Source organism: Marmota marmota, unplaced genomic scaffold, assembly GCF_001458135.2.
Source record: "Marmota marmota marmota unplaced genomic scaffold, marMar, whole genome shotgun sequence".
Lineage (NCBI taxonomy): Eukaryota > Metazoa > Chordata > Mammalia > Rodentia > Sciuridae > Marmota > Marmota marmota.
Window position 1 is genome coordinate 1,942,444 of NW_026000223.1, and position 18,068 is coordinate 1,960,511.

General features: G+C 33.8%; 1 protein-coding gene and 1 long non-coding RNA gene across 7 annotated transcripts in view; both read left to right on the forward strand.

Annotated features, from left to right (window-relative positions):
• The window catches only part of LOC125613196, a 150,562-nt gene extending 137,383 nt beyond the window's left edge, over window positions 1-13,179 (forward strand). The window contains exon 2 of the long non-coding RNA XR_007343687.1: window positions 11,564-13,179. This is a non-coding gene — a long non-coding RNA (uncharacterized LOC125613196). The remainder of the gene's footprint in view (window positions 1-11,563) is intronic.
• Nrg1 (neuregulin 1) overlaps window positions 1-18,068 on the forward strand; it is a 990,069-nt gene that overhangs the window by 343,509 nt on the left and 628,492 nt on the right. The window lies entirely within an intron of this gene.

Consider the following 18,068-nt stretch of genomic DNA (forward strand, 5'->3'; position numbering starts at 1 on the left):
GGTAGAGAGAGAGGAGGGGAGGGGAGGGGAGAGGTGGGGAGGGGGGAGGGTGGAGGATGGGAAAGGCAGCGGAGCACAACAGACACTAGGATGGCAATTTGTAAATCAATGGATGTGTAACTGATGTGATTCTGCAATCTGTGTATGGGGTGAAGGTGGGAGTTCATAACCCACTTGAATCAAAGTGTCAAATATGATATGCCAAGAAATTTGTAACGTTTTGAACAACCCACAATAAAAAATTAAAAAAAAAATAAAATAAAGGTAAATCTAGTGTTAGAGAGTTCCATTAGGTGTTCTAAAGTATATTCAAACTACAATATATTCAATTTATTCTAGAATTAATGCAATCCACTTACAGCAGAGGAGAGGGATCTCTCAAAGTAAATAGAACAGTGTTTGTTTACCTGAAAATTATATTGACATATTATTTGACTAAATTCTATTTAATATGATAACATATAATCATCTGGTCCTGCAAAATGTGAGTACTCAGATTAAAGTAATTGTAGCTCTAGAACTTATAATCGCATACATATTTTTTACTGTACTTGGTATAATAATTTCATGTGTGAAATGAATGAGTCCACAGTATGTCAATGTTGGAACATTTTGTTTTAATTCATTTAGCCATTGAGCCACAATCTGTGCTGTTATTACCATTATAACTCAAAATAAGGAGATTTTTAAAAATCATAGGTTAATGTGTATTGAGAGCATAACTTTCAAAATTTGTTTCAGTATAACCTTTCATATTATCTTGTTGCATTTGTACCTTATATTTGTTACCATACTGAAACAGATGCATATGCATATAATTATGCACATATTTTCAATATTGGAAAATCATTTATGGTCACGTATCAAGGGACTTGAATGCTTAACTGGGTCACATCTCAGGAAATCTTTAGAAAGTACATTTGGAACATTTTAACTGATTTTAGTTATGTAATCAAATTTTACAGATGCTACCTGATATTTTTCTTAGAATTCCTTTAGAATCACATTGCTATGTTTTTCTTGGTCACATAGTTCAAGACATGGCTAAAAGAAAAGAGTGAAGGGATGTTATAAGACTTAAGTGTTTTCCAGATTTCTTATAAAACATAGAAAGACCAAATTCCACAAAATTAGAAGAAAACTTGATTTATAGTGCAGCAAAGAAAAACCCTGGAATTTGCAAGAAAGGAAGCGAGCAAATTTGGTAACAGCTGCAAGTGAGTATGATGGACTGCTCTGCCTTTGGCTGGCAGTTCATCTGTTCTCTGTGCAGCTTCAGGGCAAAGCATCTCCAGCTTTTCTGCAGAAACTGGACTTGGCGTTTTAATTGCTGAGGTGTACCCACTGGTGACCAGCTGCTGGAATTACAAACCAGGAGCCACCCTAGTCCTTACAAATAGCCAGGGAAAAAGTTGAGGAGAGGGAGGCTGTGCCGTGACCCAAAGAGCGACCCATTGGTCCTGAGATTTCAAAGGCACCTGGAGATAATACTTTCAAGTAGAGAAGCAAACATTTAGAATTCTCTAGAAAAAGGAAATGCCTGAGACAGGGTTGGGGTGTGTGTGTGTGTGTGTATGTGTGTATAATTTTTTACCTTTATTTTATTTATTTATTTTTATGTAGTGCTGAGGATCTAACCCAGGGCCTCGCACAAGCTAGGTGAGCGCTTTACCACTGAGCCACAACCCAAACCCCTGAAGCAGGATTCTTGAGCTTCACTTAACTGAAATCAGAGACTGATGGAAGAGTGTAGCTGCAGATTAACATTAGACTTTCTCTGGGACATAAGCTGTTGGGGATGACCTTGTAGCCACCACTGATTTCACATTAACCAGTTTCCCTACTTGGATGGAATGCTGTAGGGTAAATTTGGATCCAAAGACACAGAAGTAACTACTTTCAGGAGACAGAATAGAGCTCTTACAGTGCAGTGAAAAAGCACTTGATGCCACCTCTTTTTTTTAGCTAAGTCTTTCAAATAATTTCTGAGCATAATGCTCTGCTTTCCTATGTACCCAAACTGTCATCCCTGAGCAGTTTCTTAAGCAGGTTCAGTTGCATTCTGTGATAGAGGCTACTACAGCAATTTCATTCCTATTGGAAACTTCCATTACATGAACTTCTTAATAGAGAAAGCTATAGCCTCACACCTTTCCCCCTGCAAAACGATAAGAACTTTACTGACATATTAAAGGGAGAGAGTGGAACGTTCCAAAGGGAGCCTTTACATTCAAGAAAACGGATAAAAACAAGTCTAAGTCTTGGAACTGCAAATTCTAAGTTTTCGGTGGTAGGCAAGGAGGGAGACCCTGTAGCTTGCAAAGAAGGAGGGAAAAACAAAGGAATGAAGCAAGGCTACAGTATTCTGCTGTTCTGTTTTGCTTTGGCATGGAATTATCATGAGTGGAACTAATGTACACAATGCCCCGTATATTTTGGAAGACGGTTGGGAAATAGCCTGGAAGCCAATGAAGTTTTATTAAATTAAAGTTGCCTCAACCTTAATTTTCCCTCTTTACCAAGCCCTGCAGTTAGTTGACAAAACTGAGTCTCTTGTGGGACCCAAAAGTCTGGAATCCACAATTGATAATCACAAAATTAACAAAGAACTGAAAATCTGAATGAAGAGTCAGTCACAAAAAGATTAAGAAATAAAATTTTCTTTAATATACATGTTAACCCTACAAAGAGAAAGGAATTTTGCAGTATCTTGTTGAAACTGTGAGTGAAAGTGATCCAAAAATTGTTTAGAAAATAAAGAGTGGTAAATAAATTCACTTCACAAAAAGTTTTTAACTTGTTTAGAAAGAATTTGAGAATTGTTTGGTGCCACTTGTATAAAGAACATCTACAGATGTGTCAACATTTTTTTTATGAGTCTCGTATCCATAAATTCAACTAACCATGGCTTGAATATATTTGGGAAAAATTATAATTTTGCCTGAATACATATGGAATTTTTTCTTGTCTATACTCCCTAAACAACATGGTAAAACAATTATTTATATAGCATTTACATTATATTAGATATAATAAGTAATCTGGAGATGATTTAAAACTCATGGGAAGATACACATGGGTTGTACACAAATTTTTATGCCATTTTATATAAGGGACTTGAGCATCTATGGATTTTGGCATCCACAGTGGAGTCCTGGAACCAATTTTCCTTGAATACTGAGGGATGAGTGTACATAGTTATACATATATATGAGGTTTCCAGAAAAAAAGGGTACACAACAGTGGTAACTTCTGTGGAATGGGAATGGGATGTTGGAGAAGACAGGAAATCTATCACTTTGCATTCTATATTTCTCTGCTAAATTTAAGAGAATGTTTTATTTTTTAAGTGTTAAAAATGCTGAAATATACATAGATTAACATATAGTGAATCCATATTTCTATTTTTCAGAGTTAACTTTGCTTGCATGTTTATCTGTTTTTTTTTTTTTTTTACTTTTAGAAAATTTACTATGTTGTTTTGATAAAAGCAATGTAAGCAATACATTAAACTAGTTTTAAAAAGGCCTCACATCAAAACACAGAGAAAAACTCACATTAGACAGGTAAATCCTATTACACATTTGTGTGGACATTTCTGAATAAAAAGATGGAAAGATGAATGGATGAATACATACTTTTGTATAAACAGATATAATCAGATGCATCTAGTATTATACATTAAAATCATTTGGTAATTGACATTTTAATTTAGTAGAAGAATACAACTGAAGTTTTCTTTATAGATAACATTGAATAAACACTTTATTGTCACCTGAAGATAACTTTTCTTAAAAAATGTAAACTTAAACTTATCCTGTTATTATTATTAGGGCTAAACTACAGTAACAAGCCCTGAATTATAATTGCTCAAAATTTTTTTTTCTTGTCTTTGTAAAGTTCGTTTAGTTTTCCTTTAATTTGTTGTTATAACTTTTAGGAAGCAATGGCCTTTAATTGTGGTTCTTAATGAACTAGCATTCATAGTATATCCAAACTATTTTAAATAATCCAGCTTTTCACTGCTTTTTTATATTTTTAATTAATTAATTTCACTTAATGTCTAAAGAACATGGCTCTCATTATTGGGGAAGGAAAACTGTAGAAATAACCTGTGTATTATCAATATGGTTTGGTCTAGCAATTTGTGGATATGGCTCCCTTCTTCCAGTGAGCAAACACAGAGGGTTCAGGACTGTGCATCTCAGACTTAAAATGCTCTTCTGAAGTTTATGGTTTATGGTTCAATGGAAAAAAATGTAAGGATTTGTCAATAACTTATTCCAGGGATGCACATATATGGCAGGATAGGAATTTTAAGGAATGAATGATGGGATCAGCTCCTACCTTTAATGTCTGATTCTGAACTCATAGTTTCCTCATCTGTATAATAAAACATTTCCCTACATATTTTCTAAGCCCACTTCAGGAGTTTGTACTATTTTGTTTTTATTTGAAATTTGCATTCATTTTTCAGTGGTGTACTGCATAGTTTGTTAATGGCTAACCAAGATAAAAATTGAGTTGGTGACGTTAAGTGTTGGAATAGCAACACCTAAAATTTTATGTAAAAATTAACAAGCTTTTTTTTAATCACTAAAGTTATTGAATTACAAAGCTAGACATTCTAGTACAAACCAGGTTTTCTAAATGCTATAAATTGCTAGTCTCCCTTTAGTACAAAAGGTCACAAAGTATATTTGCAATACTAAAATGGTGTTCACTTTCAATAGGTGCATTTAATAATGTCCCTAACTTTCTTATTCATGGCTAAACAAATGAGAAAAAAAAGTTTTTTTAGTAAATATCATTAACTGGAACATAAATAGTTTTGTATTAGGATTCATAGTTAGGTATATCAATTTAGGAATGTTATCAACTCTTGAAAATGGCATCCATGTATAATGGCAATCATTTCAACAAGATTTTTATTAAACTTTACCCTTCATTGTCATAGTACTTTAAAGAAGGATCTTCTAAGTCTTCTATCAAAGTCTGTTGTTTTTGAATTTGATTAAAGGAAGTAAAATATTCTTTTTTTTCAAATACATTTTTCTTTGTAGTTTTTTTTCCCTAGTCTTTATAATGTCTGGAGCAAAGATGATTTAAATGTTGTGCATAATTTAGAGTTTTTCCTGCTAATGAAATTGAGTTGCAAAGTAAATTTTTGCCATTATTAATTTATTCTTACATATGTGAAGAATTCCTAAGCAGGAATTTTTCCTGAAAATCTCAAGACCTAACTGATATCAAATACTCAATAGTGGAATGTAGTTCTCAAGGATAATTATATTTAAACTTATGAATTCTAATTCATGGAAAAATTCTACAGATGTCAAAATTACGATGTAATCTATTATTTAGCTTTATATTATTTTAAAATGTAATGAGTATTTATTGGCTCTAACTGCTTTCTTTTTGAAGTCATCTACATTAAATGTTTTATATTCATTTTAACAGTTAATCCATTTTTCTACTTAGTTTTATTGAAAATTCTTAATAATTTTACAATAACTTAAAAGTTTTCACAACCATCATTATTTATGGCATTTTACTGTTTGAATAATAAATATGCATCTCTACTTTAACTCACTGTTTTCATAATGTAATAATGTACCTAAGAAGGTCTTCACTCATCAGATCTGACATACTACCTTTGAATGTGTCACATTCTGAGAGTAGCAAAAATCCTAAGAACCACCTTGTTTATATTACTGAGGTTATGCTGGGTTTTTTTTTTTTTTGATAGGATGGTGATGTGAGAGTGTCAGAAATGAGAGCAGTATAGAAACTGGGCCATTATGCTATCCATAGGCTAAGCATGAACTTGAAGACAAAGAGAGATTTTTGGCAGATGTTAATACTAATGTCAGATTGGTACTACCCTTATTTCTCAAATATGAATTATCTTATATTTTAGTAACTTGTCTAGCTTTTAAACGTTATCCCCTTACTCAGCTTGTTACACATAGAAAAGTAAAATATTCATTGACAATTGGGGATGGTTTTTTAGACCCACTAAAAATATCCCATTGCTAGAGAAGGGATGACATCTCTCTGAGATGATAATATGTAGAATTACTCTGGATGTTTGTCTCTAATCAATTCCCTTTTCTAAGTATATGAATTAAGCCAATGAAAGTCAATGGTACTTTCATTGAGATAAAGCCCCCAGTGAACCTCTATCATACTTTAAGCATCATTTAATATTTAATATTCAGGCTGTGGTGAGGGCAGTGGGAGGATCAAACAAAATTCTCTGAGTATCTCTCTTTTTGAAGAGCACAATTCTTTTTTTCTATTTTTTTATGTTTTAATTAGTTACACATGACAGTACAATGACCTTGACATATCATACATTTGAATCACATGGGATACAATATCTCACTTTTTTCTAATCATTTGATTATTTCAATTTTAAAATGCAACCCCTTGAAACAAAATTAACCAACCAGCATGGTTACTAACAAAGGTCAGCTACAGATATTTCCTCAGGTCAATCAGTCTGTTAGGGCCAGTTATTCTGTGTCTCTGTAGTACCCCTCTAGCAGGGTCCTCGGACACCCAAAGGATTGCATAACAGTTTCCTGCCTCCTAGACTATTCCCTGAGTGTTGGCAGCCATCTCATTGGAGAAATGATGCCTTGGTCTGGTCGGGCCTGGGTTAACAGCACCAGTTTCTGGTGCCAACATCTTTTTATTGTAAACTTTCTATGACCATAGCTACTGTCCAATCACCCCAGCCCTGCCCAGGCCAGCCTTCAGGCCTGGCTCTTTTCACAAACAGGCAGGTGGCCTTTCCCAATTCTTTAATTTTTGTGACCATGTAACTAAAATCTCTCCTAGGATGATGAGGGCGGCAGCTGCATGGTCCTTCCACAGTAACTCCTAACCTTGGTGCTTTGTTGCTGCAAATAACTCATAGATTGTGAGGAGTATTTCCTACCCTCTGCTCCAAGCAGCTGTCTCTCAAACACTGTTGATTTCCCCCTTTCTGATTTTTGCAACCACATGTGTAAGGGTGGCAAGACAGTCTCTGGAATTTCTGTTGTAGAGCTTTCATTTAAAATAAAGCAGCAACTTTCTTCATAGTTAAATGAGCAAGCCTGATTTGGGTTTATATTGCAAACACTGCTGGAAGCAGAACTGAGCAGACAAGTGATAAGAACTTACACCGTGATGACTAAAAACAGTGTGTTTGTTGTTTCTCATGTCATTTCATTTTGCTTTCCAATATAATTAAAAGAAAATAACAATGTTCAGAAAATGTTTACATCATCATTAATTATCCCTGTAGTTTTTGTTTTAAAAATCTGATCCCAAGTTTTGAAATTCCTATTCAGTATGGACTTTGGAAGGATATGAAATTTAGGAACTTGGATTGCTGTCACTAAGGCAAGGGCTGTAAAGACTTGTTGTCTCACTGAGCAGCCGGGCCTGCAGAGAGAAACTGCATCCTGCTATGGACCCTTGTAAAGGAAACTAGCCCCACCTGTTGTTCAGATTAATTTCGTTTGCATGCAGGAGGAATCTTTCACTGGAAGCTTCTCTCTGAGTAGGTGTTTTTCCCTTTCTGGGCAGCATCACAAAAATGATCTGGATCCTCTAAGAATCAGTTTAAGGGAATTTGCATCTAGAAATATGTAATTTCACTGAACATTGATTAAGGAAGTAGGCTGGGACTGTTGAGTTGTATTCACAAAGCATCGCCAAGTTGGAGGATGTTTGTTTTGCCTTTGTGTTATAATTGCTGCTATCAACACTAAAAAGAAACAATTTGCTTCCTCATTAATTTCCTATTCATGTTCTAGGGCTTCATTTACTAGGTGTTATCTCATTCAAGGCTCAGTATCCTTATTTGAGGCATTATATTAATAGCAACCCACAGGCTTGCTCTGAGGAGTAATCATATACTGTATATAAATAACTAGTTTATTTTTTCACAAAATGGTATGCATTCAATAGATTTCTAGTTTTCTCCTTTTAGATAACTTAGCCTGTGACTGTCCTCCTAGCATTGTTCTCAAATGACTTGACTTGAATCATTAGATTTGTTTTATTTCATGGGGCCAATAGAGAAGGAAACAATGAAAACCTTACTGGGTGATGCTTCGGCACACAACCACCCCCAGAGAACTGAAAAAAAATGGATATACAGAAGTTTTATTTTTTAAGAATAATTCTCATAGTAAATGTGAATGGTTTCTGTTATTTTCAGAGTTTGTGATGAGTAGGAGAGGGAGGCACATGATGGATATAAGGGTTTGTGCCAAACTTAGACTTTTTAGAAAGTGATTGAATTTAGCAAATGTTATTGAACACTTCTATGGACCAGGCACTGATCCTCACATGAATTTTCTCATCTCAGGTGAAAATCAGACTCTTTCTAGATATTATTTTATCCCAGTACCTAGCACCTGGACAAAGACCAGAGTTCATCATTGAGTAACAGAGTATGTTTTTAGAGGAAAATAATGTTTTTAAAAAATCCTTATCATTATTCTTATTTGTTAATAAATTCTAAGAACTAGCCATAGCTAACTGCAAATGACTTTAGAAGTTCCAGATCCTTAGTTTATTACCTGAGCAGCTCTTGACCTATATTTTTTTTAAATTTAAATTCTTATAAATAGCGCTACCCAAGTCATAGATTAATTCTTTAGTGAAATTCAAAATGCATCATTGTGTTCTAAAAAGATAAATATTGTCAATTTATAATTCAGGAAAGCCCCCACATGTGATTATCTATGTGATTGAAAGATAGGATTTGCTATGTATAGGGTACCTGCTGTTTCTCTTGTTGTTTGTACTAAATGATAAATTTTAGGCCTAAGTATAAAGAGATTTATTTAGGCATGGATTATTTCAGCACTGAAAGTGTTTCTAAATCTTTATTAGTGCTAGGCTTTATTTAGAAAACGCATGGACATAGAGGATGTAGGCGGAGATTTTATTTTCTTGGTGAAATACAGGAACATTAAAAAGTGAATCCCATTTTGTCTTCTGTCTTTCTTAAATTATTTCTATATCCACATGAATGATTTTGTTGCAAAATTCCTAGTATCTGTCAATATGTACCATCCTAAATTAACTTCCCAGTGCTAAGAAATAATCTTATCATATGGACAACATAGCTATTTAGCAACTGATCATCCAATTTGTAATTATATTTACAGGAAAAGGATAAATAAAGCTTGCAATGACTAAAGTTGATAAGTGAAAGTTAAAATCAGGTTTTGCATAATATATTTGTCTTTTTCCTTCTCTTTCTCCACAAACACAACTAATGAACAGCTACATTATTTCTTCTAATCATTTTTATTATGGTATAACCCTATTCAAGACTCTTTGTTGAGGACCAATTTTGGGAAAGATAAACAACTGAAATCTGTCTCTTATACTTATTATGACTATCAAACTTAGACCAAAATGTATGAATTAAGTTTTTAAAGCCTCTAAAAAGTAAATAGTAACAGATGAATCCAGGGAAAATCAGAACTGAAAATAAAGCAAAAGCAATCCTGAGCTTACCATGTTTTTCCTTTGGAGGTACGTGGCCTTGATAGGAAACTCTGAAGTGAACAATGCTTCTAGGAGAAGCCCTATGGCTGAGTCTCAAAGAGTGGGAAGAGGGTCTCCTGGCATTGACAGCAATGGCAGCAGAGAGCTCTCAGGTGCCTAAATCTCTCAAGAAGAGAAACTTGGTCCCAAAAGAAAAGGACTATTTTCTTTTTCTTTTCCCTCTCTCTGTCTTCGTGTTTGGCCTCAAACATGGCTGTAGTCATGGAGTGTACAGCAAAGAAGAATGAATGAAGCCTTAGCTTTCTGTCTAGAGAATTCAAAAGAGAAGTTTTACATAATAAGGAAAAAGAAAAAAATCACTAGGTATATTGAAAAGGAAGAGAACTTTAGGAAACCAACCACATAAAGCTTTTTTTATTTTTATTTTATTTTTTTTTTATGAATGTCTGTGTTCACTCCCAAATTGTATAAGAATATATCATGGATAGCATTCTTAATACTTTTTGAAAGAAACTTTGATATATCACCACTCAGGTTCATACTGATTATTGGGTACATAGTATAACAAGACTTTCAAAATAGAACTGATGTTAAAGAAGAAAATAGCAAAACAAAATGACACCAACAAAACCCAGAAAGCTGGTTAGAACTTAGGAACAAAACTTTCCTGGATTAGTGACCTGGTTTGAAAACAACAACAAAACAGAAACAAGACTTACAGTTTTGTTACAAATCATCATTCAAAATATCTAGGATACAACCCCAAAGTATTCAGCATATGAATACACAAATATAAACATATAAAAAACACAACATTAATCAACACTGGGGTGACATATTTTGGAAAACTCTAATAGTGATGTTAAAGTAGCTACTATGAAACAGTTCCAGTGAGTAGGTACAAATCTCTTGAAATGACTCAAAAAGAAAAATTTCTCAACAAAGAAATAAAAGATATGCTGAAATTTCATGGTAATATTAGAAGTAAAATGTATAATAACTAAAATAAAAATTCCATTGGAAGACTCCATAGAATGAAAATGACAGGATATGTAAATTTATAAATAGAGTCTCAGTATTGGTCAGCTTTTTTTTTTTTTTTTAACCAGGACAAAATACCTAACAAAAAAAAACAACTCAGAGGAGGAAAAGTTTATGTTTTACTTACAATTTCAGAGGCTCCGTCCATGGTTGGTCAATTCCATTGTTCTGGGCTTGAAATGAGGCAGAACATCATGGTAGAAGGGCATAGTTGACAAATGCTTCTCAGTTTATGGCAACCAGGAAGTGGGGGTGGGGAGAGACAGAGAGAGAGAGAAAAAGAGAGAGAGAGAAAGAGAGAGAGAGAGAATGAATATGTGCTAGGAGTCAAAAACAAAATATAATTTCCAATGGCATCCCCCTAGTGACCTACTTTCTTCAACCATACCCCACATGCCTATAGTTACTACCAAGTAATACATTGAAATTATTAATTCTTCAAATGAATTAATCCATTGATTTTATCATAGCTCTCATAATCTAATTATTTTATCTCTAAATATTCTTGCATTGCCTCATGAGATTTTCAGGGGTTCATCTTGTATCCATATACCAGCAATCAGCATATAGAAGTTATTCCATATGAACAACACATTAAAGCATGATTTGAAGAAATGAGCATGGCTTCAGGAACCTGTATGACAATATAGAAAAGTCTTTGAAGATTCAGGATAGTAGAAAAGTGCACGTCCACGCGTGCACGCGCGCGCGCACACACACACACACAAACACACACACAAACACACACTTATCCTTATATTTGGGGAAACAAGAACTAAAAACTTCCCAAATTTGCCAAGTTACATAAACGTAGAGATGCAAGATCAACAAACCCCCAAAAAAATAAAAATGGAGAAATTCATGCCCAGAAACACCATAATCGACTTACTGAAAAGAAAAGACAAAAGAAATATTGAAAGGGAGCTTGGAAAAATGATACATTTCTTGCAAAGTATAAACTATTTAAATAACTGAAAATTTTTTGTCATATCCCACACAGGCCAAAAAGAAGTGGAGCAACATTTTCAAAGTACTGAAAAATAACAACTGTCAAGCAAAATATTACATCCAACAAAAATCTCCTTCAGGAATTAAGGCAAAATAAAGATGTTCTCAGATTTAAAACAAAACAAAACAAACCTGAGACTGTTCTAAAAGAATTGTTGAAGAAATTCTTCTGACATAAGGAACTAAACCAAAGAACAAGTTCCATGGTAGAAAAACAGAAATGGTAACTATCTGAAAAAATACAATTAGTATTATTCCTCTTTTTAGTACTTTAAAATTCATGACATTCAAAAATAAAAATCATGGAATTATCTGATGCAAGTTTCATGGAACATGGGGATGTAATTCATATGTCCATTATAGATAATGGAGAAATGAGAAAGGAACCTACATGTTTGATGATAGGGAAGATTTCTACATTCCCTGAAAAGAAAGGATTTTAATTCTAAATATAATATGAAAATTAAGCACCCCCTGGAGCAACTAGCAAATATGTTTTATATGTATACAGAGATACATTCAAAAACACAATAAGTGAATTTAAATGTAATACTAAAACAGCATCCAATAATACAGAATGTCTCAGAAAAATCAAAACAGAGGAACAAAAATCAGAAAGAATAGAAGCAAATAATGGAATGACAAATTAAACCTAAACATATTAATAATTACATTAAATGTAAATGGTCTAAAACAGCAATTGAGAGACTGTCAAACATCAGGCGAATATATCTAATACAACAATCTGCTAGGCACAAGAAACTCACTTTGAAATAATGATGTGTTTATTAAGCAAAAGAAAATTTGGGTTGCTACATCTGTATTAGAATAAGTAGATTTTAGAATAAAGAAGATAAGCAATGTTAAAGGAACAATCTACTTAGAAGACATAACAATATTAAGTAGGTCTATAACAGAGCTTCAGATATATAAAAGCTGACAGAACTGAAAGAAGAAAGTTGTATTCATAATTAGAATTGAAATATTCAGTAGTATTCTCTGATGATTTGACAGACCTAGAAAACATAAAATTTTTACAATGTAGAAGAACTGAAGAAAAAAATCAACCAAGTGAATATAATTGACATTTTTGAACATTCTGTTCCCAAATAATAAAATACACATTCTTTTTAATTGCACATGGAACGTTCATCACTAGACATCATTCTAATTCATAAAACAAGTTTCATAGAGTTGAAATCATACAAAGTCTGTTCTTCATTCATAATGGTATTAAATTGTGAATTAGTGACATAAAATGCCAGGGAAAAGTTTCCAAACACAGTTTGAAATTCAACAACACACTTCTAAATACTCTATGGTCAAAGAAGATGTATCAAAGAAAATAAATGATTTTGAACTAACAAAAATGAAAATATAACATATCAAATTTGTGTAATCCTTACAAAGAAATACTTAGAGAAAACATACTATGTAATAAATCAACTCCTCAAGTCAGTAATCTATATCCACTTTAAGAACATAAAGAGCAAGAACCCCAAAACACAGAGCAATCAGAAGAAAAAATAAGCTAGAGTAGAAATCAGTAAAATTGAAAAAAAAATAGAGAAAAAAATAACAAAACCAAAAGCTGGTTCTTGGAATAGATCAACAAAATTGATAAACCTCTAGCAAGACTGGTTGACATGATGCATTTCTAACTCCTTAGGGTCTCCTTCACTTAGTTTTCCTTATTCCTTAAAGTTCCAAGTCATCATGTATTATCTCACCAGTAATCAGTATTTGAGACCAGCAGTATACTAGAGCTATTACTTGGCAGATGTGATTGGTTACAATTTGACCTTATTCATCAAAGGCACTTTGGGTTTTCTGGGGATCACTGTTTTCATCTGTGAAATTTTGAGACTTCTGTGGGCAAGGAGGAATTTCATCCTACTGACATTTTGAGCAGTTTTCCATGATTCCAGTAACCTGTGATGACAGCAGCTGCGAGTATTTTATTCCAGAAGAAACATGGTTGAAAGGAGATTAAAATCATTTATATAAATAGTGAACAGTTGTTTGTATCTTACAAAGGATACATGAAAAGGAAATACTCATCAGTTCTACTAAGAATTAAGTAGTACTATAAGGAAGAATTTCCTACCGAAATGCGTGTTTATTTTGCTGGTCAACATGGCTGAGGGTAGTAATGGAGACATTCTTTACATCTCTTTAAGAGAAGGATAGTCTTTTTGTTTTTTGATCAACAGATAAGACTGTATGTATTTTCTATGTACAACATGATGCCTTGAAGTATGTATGTATTATGGAATGACTAAAGGTAGGTAACTAACATGTAACTTCTCTCACATAGTTAGAATTTTGTGGTTACAATAATTTATATCCATTCCCTAAGAATATATAGTCACCATGTTGTACAATGATCTCTTGAATTTATCCCTCTTATTTGGCTGAAATTTTGTATCACTTGACCAATATCTCCACCATCTCCTTTCAACCAACCCAGCCCCTGTTAAGCACTATTCTGTTCTCTGTTTCTATGAGATCAACTTTTTTAGATTCCACATGAGAGAAGGCAATATTTCTCTTTCTCCACCTGGCTGATTTCACTTAACATAAAGTCTTCTGGGTTCATTCCCATTATCTCAAATGACAAGATTTTCTTCTATTTATGGCCAAATAACATTGCTCTCTCTCTGTGTGTGTACGTGTGTATGAGAGAGAGAGAAAATGTAATATATAGAATATGTATATTATATTCATAATCATACACACACATACTACATTCTCATTATCCGTTCATCCATCAATGTATACCTACATTGATTAGGTATCTTGGCTATTATGAACAATGTTCAATGAACATGGGATTGCAGATACCTTTTGAACATATTAATGTCATTTCCTATGGATAAACACCCAGTAGCAGATTTGCTAAATCATGTAGCATTTCCATTTTTAATTTATTGTGAAACCTCCACACTGTTTGCCTTAATGGCTATAGTAATTTATATTCTCATGAACAGTATTCCAAGTTTCCCTTTTGCCCACATCCTCACCAACTCTTGTTATCTTTTCCCTTTCTAATCAGAGTCATTCTTTCAGGTGGGAGGTGATATCTCATTGTGGTTTTTAATTTGCATTTCCCAGGTGATGAGTGATATTGAATATTTTTTTCATAAACCTATTGGCTACCTGTCTTCTTTTGGAGACATGTATGTTCAGGTCTTTTGCCCATTTGTTTTAAATCAGGTTAATTGTTTTCTTGCTATTGAGTTGTTTGAGTTCCATATATATTGTGGGTATTAACCCTTTATCAAATGTGGATATGCAAATATTTTCTCTCATTGGATAGATTCTTAACTGAAATAGCTTAAGACAGGCTTGACAGAGGTTTGACAGAGTGTTCTGTAGCTCCATTGGGAATTCTGGGTGCTTACTTCAGGATCAGACTGCTTTTCTCCAGGTCAATATTTAAAGAACTTGGTGATGCAAAGCTTTTTCTCTTGAGATGAGAAGCAGCTTCTCCTCCATTAATGATCTGAATTTAACACTGGATCACTTAGGGCCAGATTCATTTGCAAAATATTTGCTCAGCTTTAATGCTACAAAAGACTCTGCAAAGTTAAGGGAACCCTGAGAAATGGATTATTCATGCGACTCTGCAAAGCTTGGTATCAGACATAGTCTGTTTTTAATCCTTCCCTAAGCATTGGCATTCTGAACTTACAAAAATTTTGTGACATATATTAAGTATATGCCATGCAGTTATGATCAGACTGCAGTCATCTGAGTATAAGATCCCTGTTCTTTCTATGGGAATTTAAAGACCTGGTAAAAGCAAATGGTAAAAAATGCTCAGAAACCCTAACTCTTCTCCCCCCACGCCCCATTAAGCTTCTGGCTAATTTCTGACAAGATGTCACAGATTTAATTAGTTTTAGATTAAATAGCAGCTTGAGAAAAAATTATCATATTTTCATTACCATTAGAAAGAAGTCTTCAAACTGAATTTTGACATGAAATGATATTTAATAGCAAGTATTTATAATTGATATATCCTAAATAATTTGGAATAGAAAATTCAATATTTTATTTTCTTTAAAAGGAAATTGGGTGAATGTGTCTAGAATATCAGAAGAAACAAATTCAAGAGGGAGATTCTGAAAGATGGTTTTGGATTCTATATGCATTTACTAAGGATAGAGAAAACTATAATTTATAATCCAAGTCATGAACTAGAATGGAGAATTTATGAGATGAAGTGTCATTGCAGACCCTCTGATCAGCTTGCATCTGTCTCTACATCTCTTGTAATCATCTCTCAGTCTTCTCAGGGCTATGTTATATTTACAACAGAGAGGTATCTTGGGATCCAAAGTTTATCAGTTACAATATGAATGAGGTAATAGTATTAAATGCATCTTAGAGGATTCCTCCATGAAACCTTATTGGAGAATAGAGCTTGGATTTAGTTAGGAATATAGATTATATAGATTACAGAGAGTCCCTTTATTGTTAAGCTAAGGTATTATCTAGGTTACCATATATTGTATAAACTAAATAAGGAGTTAGCATATAGTAAACTGTTGTGTAGTAATGTGCTTCATAAGGCAGCAAGAAAAGAAATGTTTAAGGGAAAAATGAAAAGGCATTAGGTCAGTCAGTACCTGTTTACACTAAGAAAACAAGACAAACAGATAAAATGTATTTTCCTTGCTGTTGATTAAAAAAAGAAAAGCATCTAGGAAGTCGCTGGAAGGTAGTATGTCTAACTTCTATGAGATCACTCTTTCAATGATCTATGATTTTATTATGCCTTAGGAGCCCCACTGCAAAGTGGTATTTTGTCACATGTGATATTCTAGGGATTTCTTTTCCTCATATAATACTAACAAATAGTATTTTAAAATCATAGGGGGTAAGAATGGTGCTTACTGATTGAAAAATGAAACCCAAAGTGGTTAGCAAATCTATCTTTAACAAGTGTGCTTAGAAATGCCTACAATCTTTCCCTTTCCCCCAAAACACCCCCACAGGTTCTTTTAAACACTTCTTCCACACGCACCATGCAGTTGAGAGTTTTCTCTTTGCTGAAGAGCAAACTGTGTGCAGACCGCATGACCTCAGCCACCTTCATTGTCCCCGATGCTCAAAGCTAATTCTCTAGTGGCCAGTCATTTGTAAGCTTGCCAAGAACTTTTGGCATGGCCTTGTTTGAAAAGAGAAGATGTTATCTATGGGGAATTTGATGTGGGGCGAACAAAGCAGTGAACAGTGAAGTCAAAAGTGCATCATGCAGGCAGAAACCAAGATAACCATCATGGACCATGAGTTAAGCTGAAATTGTATAAAAGCAGAAACTATGAGTGTGACTTAGAATGGCCAATCTATAATGTAGAGGAAAGATGTACAGATTAGAAAATAAGAAAGCCAGAGTAGAGTAGATTTGAGTATATTTGAGGAGTAGATTAATCCATAAATTCTTTGCCTTTAGTGTTATATTCTAGAGCTTTCATTTAAGAATAAGAAGATACACACTACAATCTCAACCACATAAAATGGGATATTGTATATGTATATGTATATGCACAACTTGGAAGCACATATCCAACTAAGCTGCTTGTGACTGGATGATTTTGTTCTTTGCTTGTGTTTTTATTTTTCCTGTAATGCACATATTAGCTTATAAAAAATGAAAGCTATTTTAAAAACCTGTAAAAAATTTATGGGAGATCATGGTTCTGTTGGATAAGTATAATATGGGATTCCTCTGTATTCTCCATTGTGAAATTCTCAAAGCCTCATGACACCTGTGAGAAAAGGAGCTGCATTATGTTTTCATTCACACATTCCTTTTTCTGTTCTCTCTTTTTTAAAAAAATAAATGTATTTTCTAGAATGAACATAAAAGAATACATTTGTTTATATATTAAAATACATATTGACTACCAATGTAACACTCTATGTCAGATCTAATGCTAATTCCAGTCTGTCCAGACAGGATTCACGGACCCTACTAGGAACAGTTCACCATCTTGTGGTAGGAGACAGAGAAGTGAACAGAGAATATAGTCTCCAGAGTGTTGCATGCTTTGTTAATGATAAAAGCAGGGTGCAGTGGGAACTCAGCGAAGGGTGTCTAACTCAGTCTAGCAATGGTGGGGAGGAGTGGGTGTGGAAGTTTCCTCAAAGAATTGTGCTTGAGCAGAATCATGACTTGTCAGCAAATGGGCAAGGTGAAGGCCAAAGAGAGATGCATATATAAAAGCTCTTAGGAAGAAAGAGAATAAGATTTCAGGAATTGAAAAATTTGTTTCACTTTCCCTGGTCCAACAGGATGTGAGAGAAGGAAGGATGGGAAATTGGCTGGGAGTAGAAAGAGAGATTCAGAAGCAAGGGTCAGGACATAATCTGGACTTGACCTGGACAGCATAGGATTTTAAGTGAAAGAGAAATATGTTCATATTTGCAGTGGGGAGTTGGAGAAGTAGTCTTCTTGGAGAGATATTAAAAGAGTAGAATGTACTGGG